This window comes from Scyliorhinus torazame, chromosome 15, assembly GCF_047496885.1.
Source record: "Scyliorhinus torazame isolate Kashiwa2021f chromosome 15, sScyTor2.1, whole genome shotgun sequence".
NCBI lineage: Eukaryota > Metazoa > Chordata > Chondrichthyes > Carcharhiniformes > Scyliorhinidae > Scyliorhinus > Scyliorhinus torazame.
Genome location: NC_092721.1, coordinates 107,412,708 through 107,433,207, shown reverse-complemented (window position 1 = coordinate 107,433,207; position 20,500 = coordinate 107,412,708).

The window sequence follows — 20,500 nt, the reverse complement described above, 5'->3', positions numbered from 1 at the left end:
AAAAGTTAGGTGGGGTTACTGGGTTACGGGGACGGGGTGGTAGGGTGCGCTTTCTAAGGGCCAGAGCACACTCGATGGGCCGAATGCCCTCCTTCTGCACTGTAAAGTCTATGATTCTATGATTGTTTTGAGGGGGGGGTGGGGGAGGTGTGAGAGCCCCAATGCTGATGGTGATGGGGGGAGGGGGAAAGGAGCCCCACGATGCCGATGCTTGTGATAGGTGACGGGGGCTGTGAGAACCCCAATGCGTTGTGATGGGGCGGGGAAGGCCCTGATGCTTGTAGTAGGAGGTCTCTGTGTCCTTTGGAGGGGGGAGGTTGGGAGATCTATTTTCTGTCCTGAAAAGGGCGCCCCGATCTTTGTCGAGCCAGCCTCGCCAGCTCTAACAGGCCCCACCTGACCACAGCGCCGGTCGCTGAGTTTTTTTTCCAGAGATGTTCAAAATCTGGACTAAAAACTCAGCTGTGCAACTGCAGAGCAACATGCTGGCTTTCAATCAAAACCTGACACATTGAAAAAATATGAGGAAACTCCGTCCCCTGTTTCAGAAATTTTACGATCTTTGTACTTTAGCGTTGCATCAAGCTGACCTTTAACATTTAACTTGATTCTTCCTGGACCTTGGAGATGAATAGAGAAAGGTTGCAGAGTTAATTAATTCAGCCAAGATAAAACCGAGACTACAGCTCCTCTGTCGCAGTTGGATGCCCATTTACTTCAATGTTAGCTCTCCAATACTGGCTTTTATTTTTACTTTTTTCCCAAAGGAAGGTTATTTCCTCATTGTCAGGGTCCCGAATTCCTTGAATGGGATGTTCCTTTGTCAGATTTTTCTTTCAATCTAGTGAACACAGATTTCCTGGAATGGCACACGGCTTTAAAATGGTCTATCTTGCCACACCCATGGCACTGTGTGATTTGGGTGGGATAATCTTCACGCCTGTGGGTCATCTTCCTGGCATAGCAAGAATGGTGGAAAATCATGGTTGGCACCTTTTCAGGGCTGATTGCTGCCTTGGTATAATTTGGGTGTTACAACCCACAAACTGAACAATTTCACTGGGCTGTTCTTGTGGGCTTTCCCTCATATTTCTGACAAAGACTCTATTCTGACTCTGCCCTTTGACCTGTCTGGCCAGTTTATAGCTTCACTTAAAGTTAAATCTTTCTGAGATTGTAAAGAGGTTTTCATTTGAAACATCTATGACTATCCTATCTCTGCTCAGGGTGTTTTTTTAATGTTCCGTGCTTACAATTGTCAACTAGACAGTGCAGTTCGTTGATGAATGAATCGGTTCCATCATCCTGTTTTTGACTGCATTGATTAGATTTTGTCCTGAAGAATGAGTCAAAGGCATTAATGATGTCCCCATAGAACGCTATCTCTTCGTTCACCCTGTCTTGCCAGCATGTCATCTACGATGCTCCAGACTGCATACAACAAAGTGCTAACTTGGTCTTCTTGATTTTCACTGGCAAGACCTGAAGCATAGTAGTACCATGTGTAATGCCTTTGCCAATTTTGCCATTGTTCAGCCTATCTGGGATGCTCCATGTTTTGGAACAGTCCTGGGATGAGGTAGGCAGGTCAGGTGTCTTTCATGCATTGGTGCAGACTCAATGTGCCAAACGGCCTCTTCTGCACTTTATTAACCATTTCTCACCCTGTGTTGTGGTTCCCTTTCCCCTCACTGCTTGTCTTGTTAGCCGTTGGGTTGACCTTGTTTTTATGCTACCTAGTGTGGCTGTTGGGTTGTCCTCAATGTCCTTTCCTTGCTGCTCTGTACTGCTGAGTTACTCTTCAGGCTTCTCGCACGTTTATCTGCTGTTCCTGTGGATGTAATCACTGCTGCCACCAACTGTTATTAAGGCTTTGACTTGGGATTCCTTGGTTTCTTACTCTGGAAGCGATCTTTCGGGGGCAACAGTCTTTCATTTCAATTACCTTTATTAAATCCCCAGCTATTTACAAGGTTGTAGAATATCAGGGCTACACCTTCGGCGCGATTCTCCGACCCCCCACTGGGTCGGAGAATCGCCGGGGGCCGGCGTGAATCCCGCCCCCGCCATGTCCCGAATTCTCTGCCACCAGAGATTCGGCGGGGGCGGGAATCGCCTGGCGATTCTTCGGTCCGCGATGGGCTGAAGTCCCGCCGCTGTCAACCCATGCCAGCCGGCGTGGATTGAACCACCTTTCGAATGGCGGGACAAGACGGCGCGGGCGGGCTCCGGGGTCCTGGGGGGGGGCACGGGGCAATCTGGCCCCGGGGGGTGCCCCCACGGTGGCCTGGTCCGCGATCGGGGCCCACCGATCCGCGGGCGGGCCTGTGCCGTGGGGGCACTCTTTTCCTTCCGCCTTCGCCGTGGTCTCCACTATGGCGGAGGCAGAAGAGACCCCCTCCACTGCGCATGCACGGGGATGCCGTGAGCAGCTGCTGACGCTCCCGCGCATGCGCCGCACGGCAAAGTCATTTCCGCGCCAGCTGGCGGGGCACCGAAGGCCTTTCCCACCAGCTGGTGGGGCGGAAATCAGTCCGGCGCGGGCCTAGCCCCTCAAGGTGAGGGCTCGGCCCCTCAAGATGCGGAGAATTCCGCACCTTTGGGGCGGCGCGATGCCGGACTGATTCGCGCGTTTTTGGCGCCGGTCGGCGGACATCGCGCCGATTGCGGAAAATCCCGCCCCTTGTCTCTCATTTGCTCTCAGCCATTGCTATTTCTGTACAAAATGCAGCCAAAGCAAAGTAGCTGAATAAGGCACTGTGTGATTTGAGTGGGACATTTTTCAAGCCTGTGGATCATCTTCCTGGCATAGCGAGGATGTAGGAAAATGGTGGTTGGCACCTTTTCAGGGCTGATTGCAGCCTTGCTATAATTTGGGTTTTCCAACCCACAAACTGAACAACTTCATTGGGCTGTTCTTGTGGGATTTCCCTCATATTTCTGACAAAGACTCTATTCTGACTCTGCCCTTTGACCTGTCTGGCCAGTTTATAGCTTCACTTAAAGTCAAATCTTTCTGAGATTGTAAAAAAATCAGAGCGGTTTTCATTTGAAGCGTCTTCATTGGGCTGTTCTTTTGGGTGTTTATGTTCTAAAAGAAAAGGACAAATTCAAGAGGGACACTGCCTTTTGGTTCAAGAGCAACCCAAGCACACATATGTTCTTGGATACCCAGATCGACAAACAACACCAGCAATACCTAGGAAACCAGATGAGAATTGTCTTTTGAAATATACATTGGACCAATAATTGCCATAGGAACAACTCTAACACCAGTTTCAGCCTTGCACTTTGGATGCTTATATTGCAGGAGGCTCACATCTGCAGAATGGATGAGGCAATATTAGAACCTTCAGTGCACATTTTACAAAATTGGGTCAGAAGATGTTATAAGTGATTTTTGGGATCCCAATGGTCAGATTTGTCAATCAAAACATAATGTACTCCACCCATAAATAATAGCTTGTACTGCAGGTACTTGTAATGAAGCATCAAATAAATGAGCCCCTTCCTATTTATTTTAATTCATAAATAGATATTCAAGTACACAATTCATAAAAGATGGAACATTCAAGTTATGAAGAGAGGTTGGATAGGGTTGGGTTGTTTTCGCTGGAGTAGAGAAGGCTGAGGGGCGACCTGACTGAGGTACAAGATTATGAGGGGAATGGACAGGGTGGTAGGGAGCAGCTGTCCCCCTTAGTTGAAGGGTCAGTTACGAGGGGACACAAGTTCAAGGGGAGGGACAGGAGGTTCAGGGAGATTTGAGGAACCTTTTTTACCCAGAGGGTGGTGACGGTCTGGAATGTACTGCCTGGGAGGATTGCCTCACATCCTTTGAAAAGTGGATGAGCACGTGGCTTGTCATAACATTCAAGGATATGGGCCAAGTGCTGGCAAATGGGATTAGGTAGGCAGGTCAGGTGTCTTTCATGCATTGGTGCAGACTCGATGTGCCAAAGGGTCTCTTCTGCACTGTATTATTCTGTCATTCTGTGATAATGAATAACTAACAATACTGTTAAGATCAATTAAGATTCTTAAGGTTCACCTACTGAACTCTATGTAATATGACAGCTTTGAGATTTCTGTTTTATTCACACACTCTGCTTCCCCACCCCACCATCCCCTCGGGAAAAGAACCTTGACCAGTGCAGTCCCTGTGCTCAAATTCTGATGCATGTCAACCTTTTCAAACATCATCTCGCATTTCGTGCTGCCTCAAAATAACAAGCACTCATTCAGGTAATGGAAAAGAATTATCCTTCAGTACCCTTCACACCTCTTCGGTCAGTAGTACTGCTAGACTATCTCCAAATGTCTCCCACTCTAAAATACATTTTCTCTGAGTACTGAATAATCGTGGTTACACTACAAATCTTCCTACATTCTGTGATGTGAAAGATGGTGATCAAATTGAAAGCCACTCTGACAGTGTGAGTGCTGAGAAGGGCTGCTCTTCATTAGCTTCCTGCTGCTGTTCCCACTTTCCCTGCTGCTGTGGTTCTCTTGGACAAACCCAGTCATAAATATCCCACTGATTCTTCTGCTGTCTCTCCTAAATATATATTAGTCAGCTACTATTGCACGGTTTTTAACATTAAAAGAACAAACTGTAGTAGAATATATACCTTCTTCAGTTTCTAATATTGACAATATATCTGATGCTGATTGAGAACACAATTTATTTTCAAATGACAAATACATGAATAGGATGGGAATAGAGGGATACGGACACCAGAAGTGGAGAAGATTTTAGTTTAGACGGGCATCATGGTCAGCGCAGGCTTGGAGGGCTTGTTTCTCTGCTGTACTTTTCTTTGTTCTTTGATATCAACAAAAGCCATTCTATCGACAATAATACTGGAGAAATTAATTCCACTCCCCCATTTTCCTATTAAAAGAATTATGGGTGGGATTTTCTGCGCGTGTTTTTCGGCGGAAGCGTCAGCGGGATCTTCTGGTCGCACCGTTGTCAACGAGATTTCTCCTCGTCGGCAGGAAACCGGAGGCGGGTGTGCGTCATCTGCGGGACCGGAGAAATCTTCCAGCATGAACAGCCAGTAAATTCCAGCCATAATAGCAGCAACAAGGTCTCATGCTTTTTCTGTATCACTGTTCATATTTCTGGAAATTTTGCGTACAGCCACATTTGAAGCTGGAATTTTTGCTCACTTTTATCGACTTCAACGCAAATGAAAATGGGGAAAGATGTACAACTGGAAACTCAATCAATATTGTTCATTTCACATTGTCTTTTTTAAAATAACTTTAAGAGTACCCAATTCTTTTTTTTACCAATTAAGGTGCAGTTTAGCATGGCCAATTCACCAACCCTGCACAGCTTTTTGGGTTGTGGGGGTGAGACCCAAGCAGTCAAAACTGTTTTGTACATTCTGTAAGCCTGGTGAAGCATAATTCCTACAATCCAAATCCCAAAGCATTCTTCAATCTATAAAGTCTTCACCATTAGGCAATTTCAGAAACACAGAGGGCAAAATTCTCCATTTGAGATACGGATCGCTGACGCCAGGATTGAATGGTGGGTGTTCCACAGTCCTGGTGAAGGTGCGACTGCTGGAGCCATTCAGGATGTGCAAATGGGCCAGGATTCAGCCAAGTGGAACTAGTGCAATTCTAATGCACGCCGACATGTGATTTGCTGGGGTCAGGAATGGTATTCAAGTATCTGACAAGCCAAAGCTGCATATATGCACTCCACTCCTCACACACTCTTATTCCAGCCAAGAAGTCACCCCAGAGAGCGGCCCTGAAATTTACTGATGCAGAGCTTGAGATATTGCTGGATGCCATGGAGGAGAGGCAGGACACGGTGGGAAGGCTGTTGCCAACTGCCGACATCATCTGGGCCTGGGCTAAGGTGGCAGGGGCCATGAGCGCCGTGGGCCCCGTCGCGAGGCCCAGGCAGCAGTGCAGTAAGAAGCTGCACAACCTCTTCAGGACGGCCAGGTTGAGTCACCAGCTCTGTGCCCCTGACACCACCCCCATCCCACATTCCCCACACCCATCACCCCTTCCACATGCAGCAACCACCAGGTGGATAGGTAGGCATTGCTGGGTGAAGATGGGAAACCCCCCTGGGCCAGCCCTGGTGAGGCACCAGCTTCCTGCCTTTTGCACTACCACTGTCCCACACGCCCCAAAACACTTCTCCCCCTCCTAGAGGGCGACCAAACCCTGCCACCGACAGACCTCGCACATCCCGCCTTGCATTACATGCCAAAACCCAGGCTTCCCACCATGGCCAGGTGCCCTGTACACACAGGCCATCAGTTATGGACCCTCTGTGCTGCCCGTGTCTGAGTGTCTCACACTGTGCATTATCTGTCCCCCCCAGGAGAAGGCGGACCACAACAGTTGGGAGCGGGAGAAGACCTGAGGTGGTGCACCGGACCTGTGGCCCCTCACCATCGTGGAGCTGAGGGCAATGGACCTGGTTGGCTGGGAGGTAGAGTGGACAGTCGCTGAGGTGGAGGTCGGCATGGGACAACTGAGTGAGCCCTCAATGCGTTGCTATGACCTTATTGCACGTGTGCCAGCCCTCCCCTACAGCACACCTACCCACGATCTCACCATTGGTCTTGGCTTGTGTCTTGCAGGGTCAATGTCCAGTGAGGTGGGACCATCCAGGGTCTTTTGCCCCCTCACCCCAACCCCGCGGCTCAACTGGTGACGAGGTGGGACCTTCCAGGGTCCCTCACCTTGCTGTAATCCTCCAACACCCCAGAGCACATGGCCAGGGACAACACCGACTTCGCATCACTGCTCTCACCGGAACCCTCTGTTGAAGTCAATAGTAGGTCAGGACTGCTGTATTTATATTCCAGATAGCTCTGAAAATATCACTAACCTGGCCGACCATGTTAAGAGACAGGCTGATCAAATTCAAGAGATTGGCAGTGAATTTCATGACTATAACCCGCCGGGTTATAGTTGGCTAGGATGGTTGGGTCACGGATTATTTGATTGGATCTTTAAGGCCTTCATGCTATTACTACTACTGCTACTAGGGATAGGATTGCTTGGTTGCTTGTGTAAATGCATTTTCAATCGAGTCATGGATATACCTATTTGACTAGTTGTCATGATATGACGAAAGGAGGGAATGTGATATTGTACGAATTAAGTAATGGCATGATGGGAAAACTGGTCAATGGGAAGACTGGTCAACTAGTTGGTACAATGTAAGAAAGGCTGACTCCGCATAACCTAAAGCATGAATAAGATCAGAGAAGGTCAAGCTATTCCAAAATGCCTGATCTCTGTAATTTTTGATAAGGCTAACTCGTCATCACCCAGGGTGGTATGAATAAGACAAGATAAGGAATAGATGAGTCTCCTCCAACCTTTTAATGTTCTATCAAAGGACAAGATAATGGTATGAGTGATGAGACAAAGACCCTTGGGAGTCAGCAGGTTCATGACATTGCTTCCGTTTCTACTTTCGATTGAATTCTTGACTAAGCTGTAGTCATGCAATCTTGATGATGATAATATATAAATACTGAACTGATTTTCTGTAAAAGCGCGCACTTGGGAAGGAATCAGCAGTGGTACTAACTGCTCTCTGACCTCAAGTTTCAGCCATTACTTCATGCAGTCATTTCGTAAATAAAGCCTTATTATTTTGCCACAACGAGCGTTGTTGAATCTTTCTACTACAGTCTAGAAGCAGGAAACTATTGATTTCAATATTGTTTTCCCATCATGCCATTACTTAATTCGTACAACATCACACCTCCACCATCCCAGAGACACTCACCTCAGTTGGGCACTTTAGTGAAGAGGCTCCTGTGGCTTTATCTGGTGTGCATGACACACATGCAGCGGTGCATCAGGTAAGTGAATTCCAAACACTAAGTGCATTCCAATCACAAGTGTGTGATTTCACTGCACTTACCTCTCTTTGATGTGGTCAAGTTTACAAACATTGGGGTTTCGCCACTTAGGCCACTGAATCGTGAAAGGACATGAATGAATCAAAGCTGCAGATGGTTTGTTAAAGTTGTCATTCACAGACCACTTTGAGAAAGCTAATGAATGGCTTGCAGCTGATGGATCTGTGGGAACGAAACGCAGGCACAGTTGCTCTCCTTCGGGGAATGGGCACCTGGAGTTGCAAGGTGAGGATTATAGCTATAATTCGTCTCACTGCCCCAGCCTAGACTGCTCTCCAGCTGTGAGGTACTTGCTGGTGTAAAACATGCTTGGAGAGCAGGGAACAGGCGTCTGCTGTTTGGGAAGTATCAATGATATTTGTTGCAACATTCAACAGTGATCACATACAGAAATAACTGAATTTCTCAGAATTTTAAATGACAATATTTAAAAAAGCCATCCGATACTAAGAGATGTAAAATGGATTTCACAAGCCAATATCCTGGAATTTGTGTCGATGTTGTTATCACTAATTGTTAATTGTCTTACCTAACATGAATTTGATTGTGTTCTAGGTCTTAAATTCGTACTGCTGCTAAAATGCTTTAGCACCACACAAGTATTATTTGTGAATTGTGTTGAGCAAAATCACTAAAGGAGATCATAGGGATCCTAATCTCTTTCTGAGAACTGAGAAATGAAAAGTACCATCTAGATCTAGTATTGAAAGAGTTTGCATTTATGTCACACCTGCCATGATTTCCCCTGTGCTGCCATGGTGAATTATGGTTTAGCTCAGTTGGCTGGACAGCTGGTTTGTGATGCAGAGCAAGGCCAACAGGGTTCAAATGCTGTACCGGCTGAGATTATTTATGAAGGCCCTTCTCAACTTTGCCCCTTGCCTGAGGTGTGGTGATTCTCAGGTTAAATCACTGCCAGTCAGCTCCCCTCTTAGAGGGGGAAGCAGCCTATGGTCATCTGGAACTATGGCGACTTTCCTTTTAAAATGCAATCACTGATCACAATATTATTCATGCATATACCGCACACTCAAACTGCAATTATTAAATAGAACATAGAACATACAGTGCAGAAGGAGGCCATTCAGCCCATCAAGTCTGCACCGACCCACTTAAGCCCTCACTTCCACCCTATCCCCGTAACCCAATAACCCCTCCTAAATGTTTTGGTCACTAAGGGCAATTTATCATGGCCAATCCACCTAACCTGTACGTCTTTGGACTGTGGGAGGAAACCGGAGCACCTGGAGGAAACCCACGCAGACACAGGGAGAACGTGCAGACTCCGCACAGACAGTGACTCAACAGGGAATCGAACCTGGGACCCTGGAGGTGTGAAGCCACAGTGCTATCCACTTGTGCTACCGTGCTGCCCGAAGTAAATCAGTTGGAAACATTTTGCACTCAGAAGGTTAGAGTTCATGTTTACTTCAGAGTTCAAGCATGTCATCCAGTTAACCCAATAATGTCATACTTCAAGAATGTTGCATTATTAGTGGCTTTGTCCTTTAAGTGGGATATTAAACTGAGATACTGTTTGTGTAAACTTTAAAGATTATTTAGTACTATCTGAAGAGCAGGTTTCCTCAGATCCCAGCCAACATTCTTAACTCAATAATTAATAGATTTTATCTCAAGTGAGATTTGCACATCTTCCTTTGTAATAAACTGATTGATGCCTTTGCTCATGCAATGATCACTATTTCAAAAATGAATGAATCATTTCAGATATTTCTAAGGTCAATGCTAAACTGCTATATAAAAATAGTTTATTTTAAAAATTCTCCAGATGGCCTCTCCTTCCGCAATATATGCATTACAATTATACAAAATTGGTGAGCAGGAAAAGGCCGACTGGTTCATCAAACCCGTCTCACATTTGCGATGACTAGAACATTATGAAGAAACACTTCCTCCTTCCAGCACCCCCTCCCCCTGCACCATGGCAGAGGCAAGAAAACTGAGGAAAAACCCCCGAGCCAATAAGAGAAAAGTACATTAGAAAATTCTTTCTCGACTCCCTCAGGCAACTGAAATGTCCAGGAGATAATCTCTGGCCATTGGGATTCTCTTTTCCCGCTGGCAACGTACCCTTGCCCGCGGGATTTCCCGGATGCCTGAGATGGCTTCAGTGGGAAATCTCACTGGCAAGTGGCGGGAGTAGAGAATCTCGCCGCCAGCGAATGGCGCACTGCTGAGAAACACCCGGTTGGGGGAGACTCCCACCCAACTGCTCATCGATAAAGACACTTACCTCGTACATGGTGTGATCTCTTTCCCAGTTAAGGACCAGTCCAGTGCCCTGTTGAAAGCACACAGAGTGATGGTGTCTGCCATATCAGATGGCAATATATTCCAGACACTCACTGTTTTCTGGGAAAAGACGAACTAGCTAATGTCCGTTCAACAATAACACAATCTCACCTGATGAACTGTACCTGTCTTTTTGTTGTAGCCCAGCAAAGAACCCTATGAGGTAATAATTATTTTATGTTATATATCATCCCACGGTAATGGTCACTGCTCATAATAATTCAGACAATCTGCTATAAAAAGGGGGCGGGAAACTCATATTATTCTGCTTTTCCTATTCTGACACGTTCGTTTAAGGTCACAAGTTGTAATTATTGTGAATAGGTGCGTCTGGAGATCAATTACAGGCTGACTATTGTTAACAAAATTGACATAGCTAAAGGCTGACTTCATTAAAATGTGATACAGAACTTTGCACGTTTAATGTAACAGATGCATCTTAAGACATTCATATTTAGGCTGAAAGCTTGGTGAGGCAATATGCTTGGTGGTAATGATATATGCAACGATGTAACACAGTTAATGAACGGGGGAAATGGTCGTGTATTGACGATCTTACTGGACTAATAATCCATTGTTCTTTTTCAGTTCTGTCCCTGAAGGCAGATCCAACCCACAGTGCCCTGAGCTCCACCAGGGGTAGAGCAAAGAGGAGGCTGGCTTTCTGCCCAGCCCGCCTCTGTACCCATCAGCCTCCACATTTCTTCCAGCGGCGGTGAGCCCATCTTCCAATCAAACACAAACAACCACCACACCTCTACCCCCAACCCCAGAATGAAACCCCAACCTTCAGGGCTTGTTTTTTTCATTGTCAGGTTCATGCAGTGGGGAAATGTCCTGACACTGCACACCAAACCTGGGAACAAAAATCTGGCCAAAGTTCGCAGTAATGGTGACCATGAAACGACTAAATTGTCATTAAAAAAAAAATAATCTGAAATTTCTTTTTGAGAAGGAAATCTGCTGTTGTTTTTAAAAATAAATTTAGGATACCCAATTATTTTTTTCCAATTAAGGGAAAATTTAGTGTGGCCCATTCACCTACCCCACACATCTTTGGGTTGTGGGGGTGAGACCCTCGCAGACACAGGGAGAATGTGCAAACTCCACACGGACAGTGACCCAGGGCCAGGATCGAACCTGGGTCCTCGGCGGCATGAAGAAGCAGTGCTAACCACTGCGCCACCATGCCGCCAATGGAAAACCGCTATCTACACACGATCTGGGTAACATGTGACACTACACCCACAATAATATGTTTGACTCTTAACAGCTATCTCGAGTGGCGTGGCAAGTGATTACGTGAAGAAGATATGCCCTTCCCAAGGATAATTCACGATCAATGTTGGCCTTACTAGTGACACTCATCTCCTCTGGATGAATTAAAAAAGAACACTTTTCCTGGTTAACCACAGCAGTTTAAAATGAAATAGTGTCCACAATATGACTGAAGCTCTCAAGGTGTATTTGTGTTATTCAGTGGTTTGGAACTACTCAACCAAAGAAGAACATATTATGCAGCAGAAAAGCAAAGTTATGTTGGAGGGATTGTAAAATGATTTGAGAACCATTCTGTACAATAAGTAATGAACATGCTTATGAGGTAATCAAAAGCTCCTCACTCCAAGCTATGCATTCATCTCACAAATTTAATTGAAATAAAAAAATGAAATGAAAATGAAAGTAGGCTTCAAATGAAATTACTGTTAAAAGCCACTAGTGCCAAATTCCAGCACCTGTTCGGGGAGGCTGGTACGGGTATTGAACCGTGCTGCTGGCCTGCCTTGGTTTGCTTTAAAAGCCAGCTCTTTAGCCCAGTGTGCTAAACCAGTCCCTGGTTGCAAAGGTGTATTTATAAAATCCATCCAATTGTGTGAATCTGCAAAGGCATTTCTTAATTTATTTTATGAACTTTTTAAATTCTTGTTATGGTAATGAAATTTAATTTTAATGCTAGTGAAAGTTATAATGATTAGACATATATCAGATTTATGTGTGTCCTGTCAGAGGATGGAAATGAAAACTCATCATTTTAAAGCCGAGCAATGGCACTGTCGATGGTTTAGTGGCTGATGCACGATCAATTACACTCAAAGACGAGGTTGTAACATAACTGAAGGCTTTAATCGACTAGAACTGTTCCCCAGCAGCTTCGGTACAGAAAGTGAGGGCTGCTGGGACGGCACCGGTTCTTATATCCCGCCTGTCAGGGTGGAGCTACATACCAACAGCCAATGGTAAACTCCTAGGTTTAACCAATGGTCTTCGGCCTCTTGGGTACTGTAATACCTGATAATACCACATTCACCCCCTGTTAAAAAAGAGTCCAGCAGGGGTGGTGGCCAGTGGTTACAATTGCATCTACATGGTATGATCAGATATGAGGTACCGTGATACCTCTTTACAGAGTTGTCGAGAATATTTTACAAGCGTGGAAGATATATACATTCAGTGTACGTTTACGGTTATAGTTACAGTGAAACAATCAGTCGGTCGGATGGCCTGGTCGTCCTCCTGGATTGTCTGGGCTTCGGTGGTGATTCTAGTGGGGGTCCAGGCGTCTGCGACTCCGGGAGCGTGGCGTCGGCCTCCATGGCAGCTTCGTCACCCCCATACTGCGCTGGTGGGGCCAACGGTTGGGCCAAGAGGGGGGCGCCAACGGTTGGGCCAAGAGGGGGGCGTCGGTGGGTGGGATGGCTGAGGTTGGAGTGGCGGGAGGACTGACCCTTCAGTGAGGTGCTGTGGGGGGGGGGTAATGGTTCGGGTACGCATGGGGTTCCGGCAGGCGCCAGGTCCTGGAGGGAGACTGTATCGTGCCGGCCATCAGGGAACGCCATATAGGCGTACTGGGGGTTAGCATGCAGCAGGTGGACCCTCTCGACCAACGGGTCCGACTTGTGCGCCCGCACGTGCTTCCGAAGCAGGATGGGTCTGGGTGTTGCTAGCCAGGTTGGGAGCGAGGTCCCGGAGGAGGACTTCCTGGGGAAGACAAGGAGATGTTCATGAGGTGTCTGCTTGGTAGTTGCACAGAGCAGTGACCGGATGGGGTGGAGGGCCTCCGGGAGGACTTCTTGCCAGCGGGAGACTGGGAGATTCCTGGACCGTAGGGCCAGTAGAACGGTCTGGAAGACCGTTCCGTTCTCCCTCTCTACCTCCCCGTTTCCCCGAGGGTTGTAACTGGTCGTCCTGCTTGAGGCGATGCCCTTGCTGAGCAGGAATTGACGCAGTTCGTCGCTCATAAAGGAGGACCCCCTATCACTATGTATGTACGCGGGGAAACCGAACAGTGTAAAGGTACCCTGGAGGGCCTTGATGACAGTGGTTGCGGTCATGTCGGGGCAGAGGATGGCGAATGGGAACCGGGAGTACTCGTCAATCATGTTCAGGAAATACGTGTTGTGGTCGGTGGAGGGGAGGGGGCCTTTGAAGTCCATGCTGAGGCGTTCAAAGGGATGGGAAGCCTTTAGCAGGTGCGCCCTCTCTGGGCGGTAGAAGTGCGATTTGCACTCCGCGCAGATTTGGCAGTCCCTGGTGACTCTCCTGACCTCCTCGATGGAGTAGGACAGGTTGCGGGTCTCAATGAAGTGGAAAAAAACGAGCGACCCCGGGTGGCAGCGGTCCTCGTGAAGGGCTCAGAAGCGGTCCACTTGTGGCGGTGGCACATGTGCCATGGGACAGGGCATCGGTAGGCTCGTTTAGCTTCCCGGGACGATACAAGATCTCGTAGTTGTAGGTGGAGAGTTCTATCCTCCACCGCAAGATCTTGTCGTTTTTAATCTTGCCCCGCTGTGCATTATTGAACATGAACGCCACCGACCGTTGGTCAGTGAGGAGAGTGAATCTCCTGCCGGCCAGGTAATGCCTCCAGTGTCGCACAGCTTCTACTATGGCTTGCGCCTCTTTTTCGACCGAGGAATGGCGAATTTCTGAAGCATGGAGGATACGGGAGAAGAAAGCCACGGGCCTGCCCGCTTGGTTGAGGGTGGCGGCCAGAGCCAAGTCGGATGCATCGCTCACGACATGGAAGGGGAGGGACTCGTCGATGGGGCGCATCGTGGCTTTTGCAATGTCTGCTTTGATGCGGCAGAAGGCCTGGCCGGCCTCCGTCGACAGGGGGAAGGTTGTGGACTGGATTAGGGGCCGGGCTTTGTCTGCGTAGTTAGGGACCCACTGTGCGTAATAACTGAAAAACCCGAGGCAGCGCTTCAGGGCCTTGGGGCAGTGAGGGAGGGGGAATTCCATAAGGAGGCGCATGCATTCAGGGTCGGGGCCTATAACTCCATTTCGCACTACGTAGCCGAGGATGGCTAGGCGGTCGGTGGTAAATACGCATTTATCCTTATTATACGTTAAGTTTAGGATTTTCGCGGTCTGGAGAAATTTTGGGAGGTTGGTGTTGTGGTCCTGCTGGTCATGGCCGCAGATGGTGACATTATCAAGATACGGGAACGTTGCGCGTAAGCCGTACCGGTCAACCATTCGGTCCATCTCGCGTTGGAAGACCAGGACCCCATTAGTGACACCAAAGGGAACCCTTAAAAATTGGTAGAGCCGCCCATCTGCTTCGAAGGCAGTGTACTTGCGGTCACTAATGCGGAGGGGTAGCTGATGGTAAGCGGACTTGAGATCCACCGTGGAGAAGACCTTGTATTGCGCGATCCTGTTCACCAGGTCGGATATACGGGGGAGAGGGTACGCATCCAGCTGCGTAAACCTGTTGATGGTCTGACTGTAGTCAATGAGCATCCTATGATTCTCCCCGGTCTTCACCACCACTACTTGAGCTCTCCAGGGACTGTTGCCAGCTTCAATGACTCCTTCCCTCAGTAGCCTTTGGACCTCTGACCTGATGAAGGTCCGGTCCTGGGCACTGTACCGTCTGCTCCTGGTGGCGACGGGTTTGCAATCCGGGGTGAGGTTCGCAAACAGGGAAGGCGGGTCGACGTTAAGGGTCGCGAGGCCGCAGACAGTAAGGGGAGGTATAGCGCCGTCGAATTTGAAGGTCAGGCTTTGCAAGTTACATTGGAAGTCCAAACCCAGGAGTGTAGCCGCGCACAGGAGCGGCAGGACATAACGGCGGAACTTGTTGAATTTCCTGCCTTGGACAGTGAGGTCTGCTAGGCAAAACCCCTTTAACTCCACCGAGTGTGACCTGGAGGCCAGGGAGATTCTTTGGTTTACAGGGTGGGTAACAAGTGAACAGCGCCTTACTGTGTCGGGGTGTATAAAGCTCTCCGTGCTCCCAGAGTAGATCAGGAAGACGTCTCGTGGCCGTTGATGAAGACCGCCGTCGTTGCAGTTGCGAGTGTCCGAGGTCGATTTTGGTCCAGCATCACTGAGGCCAGATGGAGCAATTGCGGGTTGTGATCAGGCACCGTGCAGTCGGCCGTGCTGGGGGCCTGGGGCCCCATCCAAGATGGCGTCTCCCATGGATCACACATGGTGGTCGGGGATGGACAAAATGGTGGCAGGGATGGACAAAATGGCGGCGCCCATCCGTCCAGCGTGGTGTCCGAGGGGCAAGATGGCCACGCCCGTGGCTCGGACGTGGCCCTAGGATAGGGGGTGGCGGTGAGTGCTGGCTGCCTGGGGCCCGAAGGGAAGGTTGCCGCGGCGGTCCGGAGTCGCTGGATACTACGGCCACGGTTCGTGCCTGGCAGACCCCCACAAAATGGCCCAACTTGCCGCACCCTTTGCAGGTGGAGGTGTGGACCGGGCAGCGCGTGCGGGGCTGCTTCGCCTGCCCGCAGAAGAAACAGCGGGGCCCGACGGAGTTAGCGGGCCGTCTTACAGCGCAAGCCTGCGGGGACACGGAGAAGGTCATTGGGGCTGCCGCTGCGGGATGCCACGCAGCCCAGGGGGCCGCCGTGCGGTCGGGCGCATAGGACTGCGCGTTTCTGGAGGCAACATCCATGGACCCTGCCAGTGCTCGTGCCTGTCTCAATCCCAGGGTGGCCTTTTCTAAGAGTCTTTGGCGGATCTCTGAGGAGCTCATACCTGCTACAAAGGCAGCCCGGATTAGAAGTTCCGTGTGCTTGCTCCCCGAAACTTGCGGGCAGCCACAGTTTCTGCCCAGCACCAGTAGCGCACGGTAGAAGTCCTCCAACGATTCCTCGGGGCTTTGCCGTCTAGATGCGAGCAGGTGACATGCGTAGACCTGGTTTAAAGGGCGGATATAATGTCCTTTTAATAGTTTGATCGCAGCATCATAGTCCTCCGCCTCCTCGATGAGAGTGAAGATTCCAGGGCTTACTCTCGAGTGCAGGAGATGCAGTTTCTGTTCTCCTGAGGGGGTGCCTCCGGCCGTCTCGAGGGAGCCTTTAAAACACGCCAGCCAGTGCTTAAATATCGCAGCCGTGTTCTCCGCGTGGGGGCTGAGTTGTAGACACTCTGGCTTGATTCGGTGATCCATTCTTTCAGCTTAAGTGTAGTCGATTAAATTGATGCACGATCAATTGCACTCAAAGACGAGGTTGTAACATAACTGAAGGCTTTAATAGACTAGAACTGTTCCCCAGCAGCTTCGGTACAGAAAGTGAGGGCTGCTGGGACGCCACCGGTTCTTATATCCCGCCTGTCAGGGCGGAGCTACATACCAACAGCCAATGGTAAACTCCCAGGTTTACCCAATGGTCTTCGGCCTCTTGGGTACTGTAATATCTGATAATACAACAGTGGCATTCCCAATTTTCTGCAGTTACTGATTTGAGTTTAAAGAATTATCGCATGTGAACCAGAGCATGCAAAATTGGACATGTCAATTTTTATAATGCAAGTGGGTCCCAGGTTTTAACAGTTTTTGTTGGGAGATGCCAGGTGAATGAAACACATGGAGGTTCATCAGTGGCTGTGTCGGTGTGGGGCTGCCTTTTCTTGTCCGGGGCATCTGCCTAAATTCAACATAGAATGAGGGCCTTAGACGGATTTAGAGCCCATTTCTGAATTTGATTTCTGCCAGTTATTCAAAGAGATCCTACTTATTTCAGCTTGCTAAAAGGTACTTGGTGGGCTGGCTTTGGACAGTTTTGACTGCAGTGACAGTGCTTTTAATCATCTTTTACACACTATTTTGAAGTACAGTAGATTTTCTGTTTTTTGCATTTGTGCACAGTTGCTGCTGGCATAGGTATTCTGTCGGGTCTGCCATTGGGGTTGGAGGATAAGTAACTGCTGCACCAGCAAAGGAGAGTCCACGGACCTGCGCAAGTGTATTAACCGTGACTCAGCAGTAGAACACTCATCTCTAAGTCAGCAGGTTGTTAATTCCAGTCACCCATCAATGGTTTCAGGGCATTTTCCAGGCTGACTCTTCTAGACAATATTAGGGATCGTCTTTTCAATGATCTCATCTACTCGCCCAGATGGGCATATAGGGCGGGATTCTCCGTCAGCCGACTCCGAAATTGGGAAACGCGACTGGGCGGAGGATCGGTTCTGACGTCGAAATCGCAGCGGGTGCCGATTGCACGCCAAATCGCAATTATCCATCGCCTCGACAGCAGCGTCAATGCGTTCCAGTAAACAACATTTGCATATCATTAGCGGGTCCGACCCGGTATTCTCCGGGACCTGTGCGATTCTCCACCTCCGATGGGTGGCGCGGTATCACAGTGGGTAGCACTGTTGCTTCAACAGGGTCCCGGGTTCGAGTCCCGGTTTGGGTCACTATCTGTGCGGAGTCTGCACGTTCTCCCCCCATCCACGTGGGTTTCCTTCGGATGCTCCGGTTTCCTCCCACAAGGCCTGTAGAAGTGCTTGTTAGGCGAATTAGACAATCTGAATTGTCCCTCACTGTACCCGAACAGGCGCCGGAGTGTGGCGACTAGGGGATTTTCACAGTAACTTCATTGCAGTGTTAATGTAAGCCTACTTGTGACACTAATAAAGATTATTATGAAAACAAATTCCCAACGGCGAGGTTCACTTGCTTTTAAAAATTGTGAAACCGGCGTCGTGCCCAATGAGGGAGAGAGAGGAGGTAGGACACGGAGAAGCGCGGCTGCAGGCTGCTAGGTTCGATACAGGCCAGGCTGGCTGAGGTGGGAGGGCCCTTCCAGGGCCAGGGGGTGGTGACTGGGGAATGGGCCATGAGCCTGGGGTGACCCCCATGCCACTGGGGCAGGTTGTCCAGGTATGGACTGCCATTGCCACAGCCTGCAAGGCTGGCATCTTGCTGAACACCCCACTGACCACACACTTTGGCCCCTGGTTCTGCAGAGTGACACTGGCTGTATAGGTTCACCCAGTCCTCCACCCCTCACCTCCCCCTTCCACCCCACCACCCCCGCATCCCACCCTCCACCATACCACCCCCCACCCAACCGGCCACCGCACGTTGATGAGTCATCAGGTGACCCACCCAAGGTAATGCACACTGTAGCCCCGAAGGAGGTGCCAGATGGGGCCACAGAGTGTACTATTGGCAAGGGCAGTGCCAGCCGACAGTACCAAGGACATACGCCAGGGACAGAGTCACAACGATGCCGGACACCGACGTGCCCAGGGGTGCGGAGATGGGGGGTGGGAATATGCGGGAGCTGAGTCCACGGTGCCAACTGGGGACATTAGACCTGGTTGGGCACGGGGTTACCGACATGTCGGCCTTTCACCCCCTGCAGCCAATGGATATTGGAATTCAACCAGCAATCGTGACCTTCCTCTTTCTGCTAGTCGCCGCAGCCCTGGGGTTGCCCTGCAGCTGTACGAAGCTGCAGCAGTGGAGTGTGCAACAGCAGAGCCTACCCCAGAGGAACAGGAGGCAAATGTCCAGGATGGAGAGTGTGACATTATACAAATGTACAGCATGTGAAGAGTTAATGTTATGTTAAGCCTAGCCACTAGAGGGAGCGAAGGGACAGTACTATAAATTGCACTGGCTCTTGGGCTTCGGGAAGGAGATTAGATTGGAGCTGAAGAAGACAAGATTCATAGTGCATTGCAGAGTTAGTTAAGATATAACAGTTATAGTTAATAGATGGAGATAGTGTTAGTAAGTGTAGTTTAATTCTTCATCTATGTCTGCTATTCAGAATAAGTGTCAAACTCAAATTTAGTAGTGTTAATAAAATTAGGTTAGTTCTTCAAAAGAGCTTTGTGTGTCTTTGTGCACACTACGCCTTCCACCCTGAAAACTTCTTACAAAGATCACCGCAGAGAGCTGGCCACCCAACAGGCTGAGGAGGAGGTGCAAAGGAAGTGTCACATGAGGCGCCTGTCATCCGAATACTTGCCGCAACGAGCATGCCGTTGAAGACTCCGGCTGGGCAGGGAGATCATGGCGCACCTGGCACCGCGGGGGGCAGGCATCCGCTCTCAGTCACCGTCAAGGTCACGGTCACCCTGAACTTTTACGCCACTCCTTCCAGGTGCCAAATGTGAACCTGTGTGGGATCTCAGAGCTCAGTGCACAGGTGCAGCCGCGCAGTCACAGAGGCCCTATATGCCCGGTTGGAACAATACATCCATTTCAATGTGGACCAAGCCCACCAGGATTCCTGGGCAGCAGGGTTTGGCACCATCGGGTGCCCCGGGCCCAGGAGGTGATCGGCGGGATGCAAGTCCCCCCACGAGCACCTGCAGATGACAGGCCACTCTACACAAACCAAAAGCGGTTTAACTTATTGAACGTGCAGCTTATATTTGCCCATCAGATGCACATCTGCGTCTGACACCCGGGCAGTGTGCACAATGCCTTCATCCTGGAACACTCGATGATTTCTGGCATGTTCCAGACATCCCCGGCGGGGGGCTTGCCTCCTCGGCAACAGGGGCTATCCACTGCGGTCGAGGCTGATGACGTTTATCGGAGGCCATGGACTGATGCAGAGACCCGTTACAACGATGCCCATGGAGTGAGCAGGGGTGTGATAGAGCGGTACTTCAGCCTCCAGAAGATGCAGTTTAGGGGCGGGATTCTGTGACCCTGAGGCTAAGTGTTGATGCTGTCGGAAACGCCGTCGCCTTTCCCGATGGCATCAACATGGCCTCAGGATCAGCAATTCTGGCCCCTACAGGGGGCCAGCATGGCACTGGAGCGGTTCACCCCACTCCAGCTGCTGATCCCGGCGTCAACTTGGCGCCGCAGGATCCGCGCATGCACAGCCGCACCAATGCGCACATGCGCAGTGGCTTCCTTCAACGCTCCAGCCCCGACGCAACATGGCGCAGGACTAAAAGGGCCGGCGCGGAAGAAAGGAGGCCGCCAGGCAGAGAGGCCGGCCCGCCGATCGGTGGGCCCCGATCACGGGCCAGGCCACATCACCGGGGTC